The sequence below is a fragment of the Amia ocellicauda genome, chromosome 21 (genome assembly GCF_036373705.1).
Source record: "Amia ocellicauda isolate fAmiCal2 chromosome 21, fAmiCal2.hap1, whole genome shotgun sequence".
In the NCBI taxonomy this organism is placed as follows: domain Eukaryota; kingdom Metazoa; phylum Chordata; class Actinopteri; order Amiiformes; family Amiidae; genus Amia; species Amia ocellicauda.
The window spans coordinates 556026-572001 of NC_089870.1; positions in this window are offsets into that span (position 1 = coordinate 556026).

The following is a 15976-nucleotide window of genomic DNA, read 5'->3' on the forward strand; positions in this document are numbered from 1 at the left end:
CCTGCCCCCCCCAAGAGCACAGTCCATGAGGATCCAACTCCAAGTCAAGAGAGCATGACACTGGACCCCATCCAGCCCCTCCCTACCACCACCACGACACCCAGCAGCATCGAGCACGTGCGGGAGTGCCTGGCAATGCTGGAGCTGGAGTTTGTGGAGTTCAGGGAACTCACATTATCCCGTCCCACAGAGAGCAGCCTCACCCAGCAGCTCCGAGACGAGGTGACTCAGCTCAAGAAAGAGAGCTGGATGGCCATCAAGGAGCTGAAGAGTGAGATGAGCACCCTGCAGCAGGAAAACGACAACCTGAGGACCCAGCTGGGCTGCATCAGGGAGGAGATGCAGCACAGAGAGAGAACCATCAGGACAGAGCTACAGGGACTGAGGGAACAGCTCCACCGACATGCTGCCACAACCACCACCGCTGCCCCGGCTGCCCCTACCACCACCACTGCCATAACTACTGTCACTGCCACGACCACTGCCGCTGCCACAGATGTCACGACCACCACCGCTGCCGCAGATGCCACGACCACCACCGCTGCCACGACCACCACCGCAGCCGCAGATGCCACGACCACCGCAGATTCTGCGACCACCCCGACAATCCCCACCACCACCCAGGCTCCATTAACCCCCCTGGCATCCACTCCTTCCACCCCTGCTACCACATCCACCCCCAACATGTCAACCAACAGGCAATCGGATGCTGAGGTGGTGCTGGTCATCGACAGCAACGGGAAATACCTCGACCTGCAGAGGCTGTTTCCCAAGCGGCGCTGGGGAACCCAGCCTGCATCATCATCCACACCGGCACCAACGACCTGGGCTCCCTGCAGCAGGGCACCACCGGGGCTGTGAGGAGGGTGGCAGAAAGAGCCACACAGGAGTTTCCCGACTCCAAAATAATAATCTCCACACTGCTGCCTCGAGCCGACACCCCTCCACACATCATCAGTGCTCTCAACACTGAGATCACCCGAGGCTGCGCCGCCCTGCCCAATGTACACCTGGCACACCACCCCTCTGTGCGCCCCTGGCACCTCCATGACAGGGTGCATCTAAATCAGGAGGGGCTCAGAGTCTTAGCGAAGACTCTGAAAGATGCAGCCCTGGGCCGCAGCCCAGCCAGCCCACCCCCACACAGCAATACCAACAGAGGCCAGCCAAACATACAACCCCCCCACACTGGAGCACACATACCACGACGCCGCAGCACCGGCCAGCCCCCCATCACCCAGCCTTCCACCCGCCCCACGAGCGCCAGGCACAGCGCCCATCAGAAGCCGCTCAGCTACGCCGCATCCCTGACCCAGGCCGCCCCTCCGGCCCCCACCAAGCTGGGGGAGATCAAGCAGCTGCTCAGCCTCCTCTGCTCCAGACTGCTGAGCTGAGCCAGAGCACTCGGGTAGGGACGGACAACCCCACTAGTAAATAATTAAAAATAAATACCTGTGTACATACAATGTAACCATACTTTACATAAAACTAATAATTATTATATTTGAAATTCTAGTTTAAACAAAACCTTAGATTAAAAAGTTGTATTGTTGATAGGCATTTTATTCCACCAAGTACAATGTTAGCTAAAATGAGCTCATTTACAGTAAGCTGCTGGAACATTCAGGGCCTGAACTCCTCGGCTTTCGGGCTAAAGAGCACAGACCCTGAATTCATTAAAAGCATTAAGAAATTAGATATCATAGTTCTGTTGGAGACATGGTGCCGTGCAGAGGTGCCCACACACTGCCCCCTGGGCTACAGGGAGGTTATTGTGCCCTCAATTAAACTGAGCACAGTGCGGCGTGGCAGGGACTCTGGGGGGATCATAGTGTGGTACAAAGAGGAGCTGGCCAACCACATCAGCCCAGTCAAACAGGGCCCAACGCACACATGGCTTCAAATTAAGAAGGGAATAGCCCAGTGTGAGAACTATATATACCTGTGTGCAGCGTATACCCCCCCCTCTGAATCCCCCTATTACAATGAGGAATTTTTTAACACCCTCCACACAGAGATCAGCCATTTCCAGGCCCAGGGGAATGTGCTGCTCTGTGGGGACTCTGCCCGGACAGGCACCGAGCCCGACTGCATCGGCACACAGGGAAACAGCCACGTGTTCGGCCAGGCCCCTCTGTACCTCACCCCCACCACAACCCAGAGGAACAACCCCGACGGGGCGGTAAACAAGAACGGGAGAGAGTTAGTGCATCTCTGCCAAGCCTTGGGCCTGTACATCCTTAATGGCAGGATCAGAGGGGACTCTTTAGGGAGGTTCACGTATTGCTCAGCTCTTGGGACTAGTGTAGTCGACTACACCCTCACTGACATGGACCCCTCCTTCATCAGTGCATTCACTGTCAGGCAGCAAACCCCCCTGTCAGACCACAACCAAATCACAGTGTTCCTGAAAAGAAGAAGTCAGGCCAGCAACACACAGACACAGCCCAGTAACCTGTACAACCTTAATCAAACATACAGATGGGCTCCAAACAGCACAGAGGAATTTAACAAAGCAATCAGTTCTACAGAAATAACAGACATCATCAACACTTTCCTCAGCTCACAGTACCAGCCTGACGTGACAGGACATAGAGAAATCTGTTGACCAAAACCAGTTCTGGGAAATGTGGAACAATTTAAATTCAACAAAACAACAAGAATTGGCAATACAAAACGGAACCATTTGGAAAAAATACTTTGAAAACCTTTATAAAGATATCCAACAAAATGATCTGACACACAAACAAATTGAAACCAGGGAAAAACTGAAATTACTCAAACAATCAATTAAAAATAATCAAAACCCAATTGACTCTCCAATCACCCTACAGGAACTATCTAAAAAGCTTCAGGCACTTCCACCCAGAAAAGCCTGCGGACCGGACAGCATCAGCACTGAGATGCTCAAACACAGCAGCACACAACTGCAGGAGGCTGTGCTTAAATTGTTCAACATGGTCCTCAGTACTGGTTACTTCCCTGACATCTGGAACCAGGGGCTGATCACCCCAATCTATAAGAGTGGAGACAAATTCGACCCTAACAACTACCGGGGCATCTGTGTGAGCAGTAACCTGGGGAAGGTGTTCTGCAGTATCATCAACACCCGGATACTGGCCTTCCTTACCAAGCACAGTGTCCTGAGTAAGAGTCAGATTGGCTTCCTCCCAAATCACCGCACTACAGATCATATTTACACCCTACACACCCTCATAGACAAACACGTCCACCAAAAAAGTAAAGGCAAAATCTTTGCCTGTTTCATTGATTTCAAAAAGGCATTCGACTCCATTTGGCACGAGGGACTTTATTACAGAATTCTTCAAAGGGGTAAAGTCTATGATATTATAAAATCAATGTACACCGAAAACAAATGTGCAGTAAAAATTGGCAACAAAAGAACAGAATTCTTCACTCAGGGGCGGGGAGTGAGGCAGGGCTGCAGTCTGAGCCCAACACTGTTCAACATCTACATCAATGAGTTGGCAACGGTGTTGAAGCAGTCTGATGCCCCTGGCCTCACCCTAAATGACACAGAAGTCAAATTCCTGCTCTATGCAGATGACCTAGTCTTGCTGTCGCCCACAGAGCAAGGGCTTCAGCAAAACCTGGCACTACTAGAGCAGTACTGTCAGTCCTGGGCCCTGGCAGTAAACATGAAGAAGACAAAGATCATGATTTTCCAAAAAAAGGCCAGACCTTAGGGAAACAAATACCACTTTACGCTAGATAACACTACCCTAGAACACACCTCACACTACACCTACCTGGGCCTGACTATTAGTGTGTCAGGGGGCTTTAACCTGGCAGTGAAGATGCTCAAAGACAATGCAAGAAGAGCATTCTATGCAATCAGAAGAAGATTCTTTAAAATTAATATTCCAGTCAAAATCTGGCTCAAACTAATTGACAGTGTGATCCAGCCCATTGCGCTGTACGGTAGTGAAGTATGGGGTCCACTCAGTCAACAGGACTACACTAGGTGGGACAAACATCCAATAGAGACCCTGCATGCTGAACTCTATAAAAACATACTGCAGGTGCACAGGAACACACCAAACCACGCATGCAGGGCAGAATTAGGCCGCTTCCCAACCCTCATTAATATAAAGAAAAGAGCACTGAAATTCTGGATGCACCTGAAGAAAAGTGAGTCAGACTCACTCCAGTACAAGGCCCTCCAAACCCAAGAGCTCAGCCCTGAAAAGAGTCCCCTGAGTCAGCTGGCCCTGAAGCTCACGGCACTGACCCCCGCTAATACTGCGAACAGAGACCAGCTTCAGGTCAGCACTGCTTACCTGCCCCCAATTAGAGTCAACCAAATCATAAAGATAACCAAAACCTCCTATCTGGAACATTGGAACAATGAAACCAAATCCCAAAGTAAACTGGATTGCTATCGGGCCCTAAACAGAGAATACACCCTGGCAGAGTATCTCTTCACTGTCAGAGATACGAAGCAGAGACGGATCCTGACCAAGTACAGGCTCAGTGACCACAGCCTGGCCATAGAGACGGGCCGACACAGGCAGAGCTGGCTGCCCAGAGAGGAGCGGCGCTGTGGTCACTGCGAGACAGGAGAGGTCGAGACAGAGATGCACTTCCTCCTCCACTGCAATAAATATGCCAAATTAAGGGACACATTCTTTAATAAATTCATAAATATTACAAAATCATTCTCTGAATTGATAAATGAAAAAAAAATAGCTATCCTCTTGGGGGAGGGACATACAGCCCCCCTGGCCGCCCAATATGTAGCTGCCTGCCACAGCCTGAGGGGCTCACTGTGAAAACATACATGAGCACCAACTGTAACCTGATAACTATAAATAAAGTAAATGTACATGTCTATTAAGATTTTATTTATTAATTATAATGTTACTGTTTCATTTTTTTTTTCTTACCTTTTATTATTTTTCAATGTATGTATATAATATCAACTGCTTTGGCAACACTACAAAATTGTTTGTCATGCCAATAAAGCACCCTTGAATTGAATTGAATTGAATTGAATTGAATTGAATTGAGAGAGAGAGAGAGACACTCCCTTCTGCACTGCAATACATATGCCCAAACAAAGCTTTTCCAGCACCTCACAGCCTTGGTAAACTAAACCTTCTCATCTAAAATGCACACTCTTCTGCACTGAACTAAGCACATTAAATTATCATTTCACCACACTATTAGATGTTATTATGCTGTAACACCAAAAATGTTTCATGAGAGCCTTCATGTACACTTGGCATTGTGTTGTTACCTGGCTTAAATCAGGTTGATATTAAATCAATATGAATCAATCTTGCAGTCAGTCAATTAGTGAACACCAGTACACAGTAACTTCATTTTGAATTAAAGCTTTAGTGACAATTGTTTTAAATATACAAAACATAAAAAACTACGATTTATTATGACAGTGATTAGCACATTTTAAATATTATATATTCACACAATTCCAGCACTTTCAAGCACTTTATTCAAAATTCAAGCACTGTCACAACCTTGAAAATACCACCTTAAAATTCAAGCATTTGCAAGGATTTCATGCACCCGTACGAACACTGAATAATAATAATAATAATAATAATAATAATAATAATATTATTATTATTATTATTATTATTATTATTAATAATAATAATAATAATAATAATAATAATGTATGTATGTATGTATGTATGTATGTATGTATGTATGTATGTATATATGTCTGTCCAATCGCGATGACAATACAAATGTATTAGTTCAGGTACTTTATTGACATGACAGAGAGAGAGAGAGAGAGAGAGACAGACAGACAGACAGACAGACACACACACACACACAGACAGACAGACAAACACACACACACACACACTGCCAGCTCAGCGATGACATCATGGAACTCCCTCAGCTGACTGCTATGACATCACGGAGCACGTACATTCCGTTGCTACCCGTCCGTCTGTCAGTCATTCACTGCCAGCCAGGCTGGCTGGCTGGCTGGCTGGCTGAATGGGGGGGCTGCTTGTTGCTGCTCCTGCATACCTTACCAAGCTTATTTGCTTGACTGCCACTCCTGCTCTGCCCGCATGCCCACCTATGCCCGATCTGCTGTTCACCTGGATCACAGCTCCGCCCCAACAGGGCAGAGCCTCCCAAAAAATGGTACAACCTCGGGAGGGAGGGAGGGAGAAATTTGATTGGCTCATGGCAACCATCTCGTTTCATCAATCATATTGCCTTTAACAAATCTGATGGAGGATCTAGCCAAGGACATGTGTACAAAATTCCACATCAATCATACCTGTGGTTTCAGAGAAGAAGACGTTTGAAAATTGTCCAAAATGTGTCACATAAACTGTTCACCAGCCCATCTGACATATGGCCTCCATATTGCATATGGCATCACTCTACACAGCTGAGTATCACTGTATCAAGTGTATTGTTTGTATAAGCTTGTATAAGGTTTCAGACTGCTAATCATATAAATCAGATGAAGGCACATTTTGACAAAATTGGTTTTCATGGTCAAGTTCCCCCTCTTTTGTTCAAATATGTTAAAGTACAAGCCAGTAATAATCTAAAAAAAATCAACTACCCTGATTTGATTTCAATGTATCATTTTTAATTAAATGAGTTATAATATAATAGCTCTGGTATCATAATAAATGAGTAAACACTTTATTCTACAAGTCTCGTTTGTGTATATCAATCTAAAAACTTGTATAGCTTAGAACTGCTGCAGGTTTTCAATTCTCAGTTATCATCACTAAACCTCATTTAGTTGCTTACTTTGTTTCATTGTATTGTCACATTGATTACCGATGTGCACGTTATATATAATTATAGCTTGTAAATGCAATGTTTTTCATTAAGGGGCAAATATCTCCAATTATTAATATTAAGCACCTCAGTGAGTAGGTCAGTTTTTTCGGGTGTAGTTCGCACAGTAAATGTCTTATGATCACCCTTTCAATTCTACTGTGTAGAGCCAGAAATAGTGCACAGTTGAGTATATAACATGTCACCATAAGTTACGACTTTACTGAGAGAGAAGAGGACAAAGTCGTGCCCCCCGTGTTGTAACGTTAACTATTTAAATAGGAACTGATGCACGGATCCAGCCGATCCCAAGTAAACATGCCCACATGGGCCCAGCAATGGCCCAACACGGGCAAAGATATTGGCCCATAGCTGGCAACCCTTGTGGGGCCCATGAAAATTTGCACATTGGCGCCATTCTGACATTGGCCCAGTGTGGGCTTCTGTTATTGTAGCCCATGTTGGGCCACTGTGGGTCTCATGTGGGCACTAGTTACTTTTGATAGCAATAATGTCAAAACATATCTGTGTTTATATATAATAGACCATATAATTGTCTGTGTATTTCAAGTATATAGTAATTTTATTTATAAACCATTTTACAATAATCCATATATAGTTTAAAGGAGTAAGAATACAGCACAAGCTAGTACATCATAAAGCATAAATTTGAAATACAGGTACTTGTTAATTGTTAACATTAACACATTGTTGTTAGTCCATTTATAGTACACTTACATTAAATTATGTTAATCATAACAGTTTACTTCTGTAATAATAATTTCAAATTCATCTAGTCTACTTGCAATCTAAGAACATAAGTATTTAGTAGTATATTGTATACTTTAAGTTCTCTAGAAATGCAATTAATTTGCACAAGTGGAGACTCAGACAGGAGACTGTAGGTGGTAAAGGCTTCCTCCCATATTTATTTACATAGCAACTGACCAAAAGGCAGCAGTAAAATGCCCAGATGTATAAATGGGTATAAATGTAAGTCACCCTCGATAAGAGCGTCTGCAAAATGACAAATAATGTAATGTAAAAATACACATAATAGAGACTCAAGAGCTGAAGACAACACAAAAAAAGAACAGGCTGGACTTCACTGCTCTTTGGTCCTTAGACTCTCCCTTTCATCAAAGCACTGTATACAAATTGTAATAATAAGAAGAATAGAGTTATAACAATCATACTTTTTTTACCATATATTAAACATGGGATTTTTTTTTCATATGTAGAACATTTAACAACACAAATGACATTTAAAATATAATTTTACTCCCCAAAGCTGTAACAATCTAAATTATTAATAAATAGATCTAACATTTTGTGAAAACTGTAAGTCACCCTGAAAAGGGTGTGTGCTAAACAAACATGAATAATAAATAAAAATAACATAGGCCCAGACCAAATGAAAACTTTGACCCATTAGCTCACCCACTCACAAATTACAAACTCCCCTACAAATCATGGGTTCTCTCTGACAAGCAAAAAAAGTAACCATCATTAGCAGACTTTGTATCTGGGTGAAGGTTTTTACTTGATTTTGTTATTGCTCCTGCTCCTGCTGTTTTCTCATTGCTTTCAAGAGGCGAGTAGTGATAATGGCACTTTATGTCAAAGTGACAGGTGGCCCCGCCCCAAACCTTTACCCTTTGACCCTCTCCAGTCAGCCATCTTGTGACAGCTGGAAGACCTGCCCCTACACCTTAACCCTTTGACCCTCTCCAGTCAGCCATCTTGTAAGGATGACCGTCATCTTGTTAGGATGACAGCCATCTTGTTTGGATGACCTCCGTCTTGTTAGGATGACAGGCATTTTGGAAAGGGCACAGGTCATCTTGACAAGTGTGTGTGTGTGTGTGTGTGTGTAATGTTTAAGAGTTTAAACTTATTATTATTTGTGTTAGGTTATGTTTTATGATTAGGTTTGGTATGATAAGTTGTTAGCAAAATAAAATAAATTAAAATAAAAAGAGAACAACAACATAAAGTTTTAATAAAAAAGTATTTTAAACTGTGTTTAGTGATGTGAGTGTGATGATTTTAGGTTATATATTTTATGATTATTTTTGGGGTGGTATAAAATAAATTAAATTAGAAAAAGATAACAAAATAAAGTTTTGATAAAAAAGTACTTACCCAGAGTGGGGTTCAAACCCAAGCAGACATACATCCATTAGATCTTAAGTCCAACACCTTAACCACTCAGGCACCTGGGTGTTACTAATTAATATGAGTTACTAAGTTGTAGGATGTATTAATTAGTCACGAGAAAATGAACCATGAAGAGAGATTAAAAGAGATCTATACACTGACTCGATACACTGCTGAGAAGTGCCAGAGCAAAGGGTGACCGTGTAAAAAGAGAACATGTTTCACAATGGTTATCGGATCAATATACATACACAGTGCACAGACCAGCGCGGGTGAGGTTTAAGAGGAACTTGACACTGGTACAAGACATTGACTGGAAATGGGTCAGTTCTCAAATTTCAACAACGGTATGAAATACATTCTAACCTGTATAGATGTGCTGTCCAAATACGCCTGGGCAGTACCGTTAAAAAACAAAACGGGTCAGCAAGTGTGTGCAGCCTTTAAAAGAATATTCATCCAAGGGCGCGTTCCAAAGAAACTGCAGACAGATCAGGGGAAAGAATTCCTCAACCATGGTTTTCAAAGTCTTCTCAAGCAATACCAAATTGTACATTTTGTGACAAATAGTAAAGTGAAAGCCAGTGTGGTCGAGAGATTCAATAGGACTATAAAATCGAAAATGTGGAAGTACTTTACAGCTGTGAACACTTTTAGATATGTGGATGTCTTACCAGACCTGGTTCACAGTTATAATCACACATTCCATAGAACTGTCAAGGAACGACCAGTAGATGTCACCCGTGACAATGCCCTGAGGGTTTGGAGGACTGTGTATGGGTCATTTTGAAAAAGCAAACCTTCGCCAAAAACCACATCACCCAAGGTATACTTTCAATACAACTATATTAGTAGAAGCGTGAGGCTTTTCGGGGATTCGACTTTATTGTTTTTTACCAGGGGCCAAGTAGCACATGTCTTGGGGTTCATTCCCGAGAAGGGGGGGAAAAAATGCCCCATCCTGCGTATATTACTGCGGGTTTTAACCACATGTATGTTTATACTGATATAATTGAACACCAACTAGTGGGTGACACGTATGCCCCGCTTCTGCGCTGTGTACCTAAAAAAGGGGAAGAAGGCAAGTTTGTTACGCTGTTATATGATAAGCCCCACTATGTCCCGCTGAGCATGGATCACTTCAACACCATCAGCATTGAAATAAAGACTGATCAGAACGAACATGTCATATTCGCATACGGCAAGGTGATAGTGAAGTTGCATTTCCAATCTGTTAGATACAACCACTTTTAAATCATGGTGATTGTTAAAAACTATGGAGACCCGCACATGTATAGGAACTACTACAAGTATCAGGCGGTTTCGCCGGGATGCCGGTACAATATGGTGCGAGGGTAGTTGGTATATTTAGATCATTATTCAGAAAAGCTATGCCTTTTCTGAGACACGGATTAGAAATTGTCAAACCACACGTCAAATCGGCAGCCACAAACATAGCTAAAGATGTGGTCGGACAGGTTACAAGTGCGGTGGCCAGTAGAATAAATGCTACGAAACAGGAGGGCTCGGGACTAATGTATATCAGGCATAGGAGGACAGAGTACACAGCTTCATTACTTGAGTAAAAGTACAGATACCCCTTGCTAAATTTTACTCAAGTACTACAGTCAGATGTCTACTTAAGTAAAAGTACTGAAATACTTGTTTTTAAAAGTACTTGAGTATCAAGAGTACAAGAGTACATTTTCTAAATATTGCATTACTACTGGCACAGTGCTTACATTTATGTACAGAAACGTCCTACATGGAGTTATGAAAAATGTTAATGTTAATACCTTGGAGAATGTAAAAGGAATTGAAAGTAAAATCAAGTCATTTTCATCTTTTTACCATGTTGCTTTATTTAACATTTCTCACATGCCCACAAGGCAATAGCAAAATGGCAAAGCTCTGACAAACCTCTGCTAGAGTTTATGGATTTTGTGCACCCACATTTGAACCTGACTGATGTTCTTGAGTATGCAATGTGTTTAACACAAAGCAAATGCTCAGCTTACATTAATATGTAATATCAGAAAAGAAAATTCAGCTAACAATTGTGTGTACATGTGAGTTTCTCTGTTTTTTCATCAATCAAATCAATAAACCAAAACCAGCAAAGAAGGCAATATAGCAATGTTCTGACAGCCCTCTGAACCTGACCGTGTTATACACGCAGCATAGAGCAAAGAAGAGAAAATAATAATGATTAAAGAAAATCAGCTAATCAGCTGTGTTTAGATCAGCATACAAAGAAGGAAAAATTAAATTCAGCTATTGACATACAGGCAAAGGCAGGAGAAAATACTTTCAGCTGAATAACACCATTCTCACACACACAATCTATGTGTGACAACTCTGTGTGTGTGTGCACTGTACTTCAATTCAATCAAATGTCATTAAGTCCTTGTTCAACTTGAGGAGAAGTTGGTTCTCAAAATTCTGTGAATGAATTGATCCCCTTCTTGGGGTGAAAAGCAAACCTGCTATGCTAAAAAGCCTTTCACATGCTGCTGAAGCTGGCAGGGCTGTGTTGATCTTTAGTGAGAGGTTACCCACAGCTGGATAGGGGGCCAGTGTATTCACTCCTTCAGCTGTAGCGGCTAGGTATCCATCAAGTTGCTTACTTATCTCATGGGAATGCGTCTGCTTCACATTGGAGAAGAAGTCATCTTTATCAGAAGAGGTTGATGTGGTATCAGGAGACCGAAGACCTTCATCGTGTTCTGGCAGATGTTCCTTGATGTAACTAAGGCCTTGATTCAAAACACAGAATCACACCAACACACACATATTTTTGTTATTATTACTCTGTAAGTAAACAACTGCATAGAATCATTGTTGGATGTAAAGGTTTTTGAAAAAACAAGCAAACAAACAAACAAAAAAAACAAACATTTTCGTTACCAAGCTGTAGGACTGTGTCATTGCTGGTCCAGGAGGTTTTGAACCTTGGAACGAGAATGGCTGCTGCAATTAGCTCTGGCTCTGACATCATGCTCTCAAACCGCTTCCTCAAACCTTCAAGAAGAGCATCAACAAGTGGCTTGCAAAATCTGAGTGACGGTCTGGACTTTTCAAGCTTGGTTGTGAGGGTGGTGATTGTCGGGAGCAGCCAGCCCATCTGAACGTTGACTTCTCCTTGTAGTATGTTCAAGGACTTCGCAACTGGACTCATGGTGGTGACATATTCCCCTAAAAAGGCTATGTCAGCCGGACTGTACCTAATAGAAACAGAAGAAAATAAACAAACACATATTTCAACAAAATGTATACAGAATCACTGTGCAATGCTGGACATTTATTTATTTGTTTATGTACCTACAGCAGATAATGTGGTAAGCATTACTCTAACAAAATAAGAACACAATTATACATTAACATAAGCTACTTACATTGGAACATTGAGTGCAGCACAGACCGTTCTCACAGACCCCTCTCCTTGATCTCTAATGATTCTGACCACACGTTCCACGGCCATGAAAGAGGAGTTCCATCGAGTTGAATTAGGCTGTACCAATTGAAGCTTACAGTGTTCCTCTATAAGCTCTGCATTTTGAGGAGACCTTGATGCTTTATTCCAGAGTGCCTGACACTTAGAAAAGGCTGATCTGGACAATTTCTTGTAAGCTTCTGTCTTATTAGCCCGATCAACATCGAAACTAAACTGTGGAAACTAAATTTAGTAAGTGGCATGCACACCGATGATGTTTCGGCAGCTGATACTGAAGCCCATCATCTTCCTCCAGAATGGCTTCCACATCCATGAATTCCACCTCCTCTTCACCATCAGATGCATCACAATCTTCTCCTACTTCTTCTTCTTCGATTGTGCCTTCTGCAACTAACTCTTCATTGTTATTTTCGTCCTGCTGACCAAAGACACGGAACGCTTTGACGAAATTCGACCCGTTGTCTGTTGTAGTTCTAACAACCTTTAGACTTATTTCATACTCTGCATGAATGTCGGTCAAAACAGCTGCCAAGGCATCGAATGTGTGGGAGCTCCTTAGTTGACGGCAAGCAAGGGCAGCTGAACGGCGTTCAAAACTGCAAGGATCGAGCCAGTGGGCTGTTACACCTATAAAGCTCCTTCTCCTGGGACATGATGGCACTACTCGGTTGTAATTCTATTCTAAGGTCTTGGAAGGATGGTTTCTCAACCAGGGAGAAGGACTGGAGACCTTGAATGATGAAGCGGAGGATAGCCCGATCAACCGTTTTCTGAGACACCTGCTTGGTCTCCAGCAGCTTCAGTTTCTTTGCCTTGAAGCCTGTTCCACCTTCTGATGGCCTCTTGCAGGCTGTTGAAGTCAGTTGACAGTATTCCTCCAGATGTGTCTCATGCCCTCTCTGTAAAACACAGTATAATATTTCAGTTTACACTATAATAAACTAATAAATATTAGAAAAGATACCCATCATGTAGTCTACATAGCAGTATTATTAATTATGAAGTGCTGGTTGTTCATAATTTTCCAATGGCTCCAGACTAACTTTTTAAATCGGTTTTACTGGTGCAACTAGGGTTGCCAACTAGCCGGGACGTCCCGATTATTGGGCCTAATTTATTTTTCCCGTGCAGGACCTCTCTTCTCCCATTTATTGAGTGCTGCGCTGATCTGACTGATACAACAGCAACACGACACTTAAGAATGATCACGACAGATCATCATCTGATCATCCCCAGATCTGATCATCATCCAATCACGCGCATCAGACCATACCAATAAACTATAAATTGTGAATTAATGATTCTTTTGGGAAAAATAATTCGATTTTTAATTTGAACAGAATCCTCTGCTGTCTGGTCGCTCCCGGTTTGATCCGGACTCGCGCTAATGGCAGATCCCTTTCACTGTTTTGTATGGTAAAAATGACGTTTCGTAGGCTACTCGAGCTCAGACTAGAAAATACAGCTGGCAAATTGGCGGGTGCATGTGGCTTCGACTACTCAAATGTAATCGAGAATGTAAAAAGCTGCATTATCGCAGCTAGCCAATCAATTAGTGCACTTTTCTGTAGCTAGTAGAATATAGCTTAGAAATGTAAGGAAGTTTATTTATTCAATGTACGTACCTTGACATGCTTCCGCAAGTTGGAGGATGAATTTTTGTAGGCGGTGATGAAGTTCTGTTTTGGTAAACACAGCAAACACTTGAAGCGAAAACTATTATTAACTTGTTCAGAAAATTGAAATAGTCTGGCGAGGTGGGGCCATGGGTTGGCACATTCCCGGGATGGACCTGCTGCGGCTTCATCCATTGTTTCATCCATGGTTTCGTCTCTTATCTAAATCTGACCATGGAGTTGACTTTGGCGGAAAGCTGAAGGTGATTGCTGATAGGCTGTCCCAATCAGTGGCGCCTGCACAATCCAATCACGTTTGAGAGGGAAACAACAAATTGAGGGTTTCCGAGATTTTTCTTTTTTCCTTTTTTTTTTTTTTAGAATAAGTTACGGGTACTCATGGTTATAGATAGAAATGTATCGGAGTAAAGAGTAAAATATTTGCCTCTCAAATGTACTTGAGTAAAGTCATGAGTACTCCCCAAAAATTACACTCAAGTAAAGTACAGATCCCTCAAAAGTGTACTTAAGTACTGTACTCAAGTAAATGTACTCCGTTACTGTCCGGCTCTGATATCAGGAGAGGCATTAAAAGGAAAAGAACGACACCACTGGGGCTCACAGGACCCCCGGCCCCTGTTAAAAGAAGGGCTGTATGGAAGAAACTCAATCATAAGAGAAATGGGGGCGGTAAGAAGAGGAGCTCCAGGCAACAACATCGCGGGATATATTTTAAACATGGCTTTCGTTCACTGCAGTTCTGAGGAGTGCACCAAATCTGAACTGGACCTTTTTCAGCTGGCGCCCACACAGACCAGCATTGAGAAGAGCTTCTATGTGGAGGTGCCCCCCCTCACAGCGCTCTCTGACAACGCCCCACTGGAATTCTACATCACTGGAAACGGCGAAGACTATCTAGATCTGAACAACACGATCATCTACCTGACTTGTAAAATTACTGAGCATGATGGCACTGATCTGGCCCAGGATGATTGGGTGGGCCTGGTAAATTACCCCGTGGCCTCCCTTTTCAGCCTGGTCGACATCACAATTGGTGACAGACTTATTAGCCAGAGCAACAACTGTTATCCATACAGGGCTATTATAGAATCCATTCTCAACTACAGTGAAAGCACTCTGAACACACAGTACTCAGCAGGCCTTTTTGTCAAGGACACAGCCGGCGAGCATGAAGTAACCGCACTGAACGGGGCAAACCTGGGGTTCAGAAATAGAGCGGCCTATATAGCAGAAAACCAAAAACTAGAATTGTTGGGTTGTATTCATGCAGACATGTTTTTTCAAGAAAAATTTATGCTGAACGGCAATGATATAAAAATTAAACTCACCTGTAACAGAGAAGTGTTCTGTCTCATGAGCAACGCTGAGGATTTCAAGCTGTCGGTTGTCTCAGCAGCTCTGTTTGTGAAGAGGGTCCGGGTGGCCCCCGCTGTCAGGCTGGGCCACGCCGTTGTGCTGCAGGCTAATGCCACCTATAGATCGGGTTCAGATTAAAGTGTTCAGTCTGGCCAGAGGAAGCCGGGTCTGCAACCAGGAAAATTTGTTTCTGCGACAATTGCATAAAATAATAGTAATTGGTTTTGTGGATAACGCAGCATTCAGTGGTGATGTTACACAAAACCCCTTCAAATTTAAACATTGTGATATTAATTTCCTGGCCCTGTATGCAGATGGGGAGCAGATCCTTACTAAACCGCTACAACCGGATTTTGCAAATGATAACTGTGTTAGGGAGTACTTTAACCGGGTGGAAACAGCCGGAAAGCGCCTCAAAGACAAGCCTCTGGTAATGGACCGTAAGGAGTTTACACACTGTTTGCATTTAACTTGAGCCCGGATCAAGAGTGCACCGGCCAATATTCGCTCATAAAAACAGGGAACCTGAGAGCAGAAATTCATTTTGCCCAGCCATTACCAACCA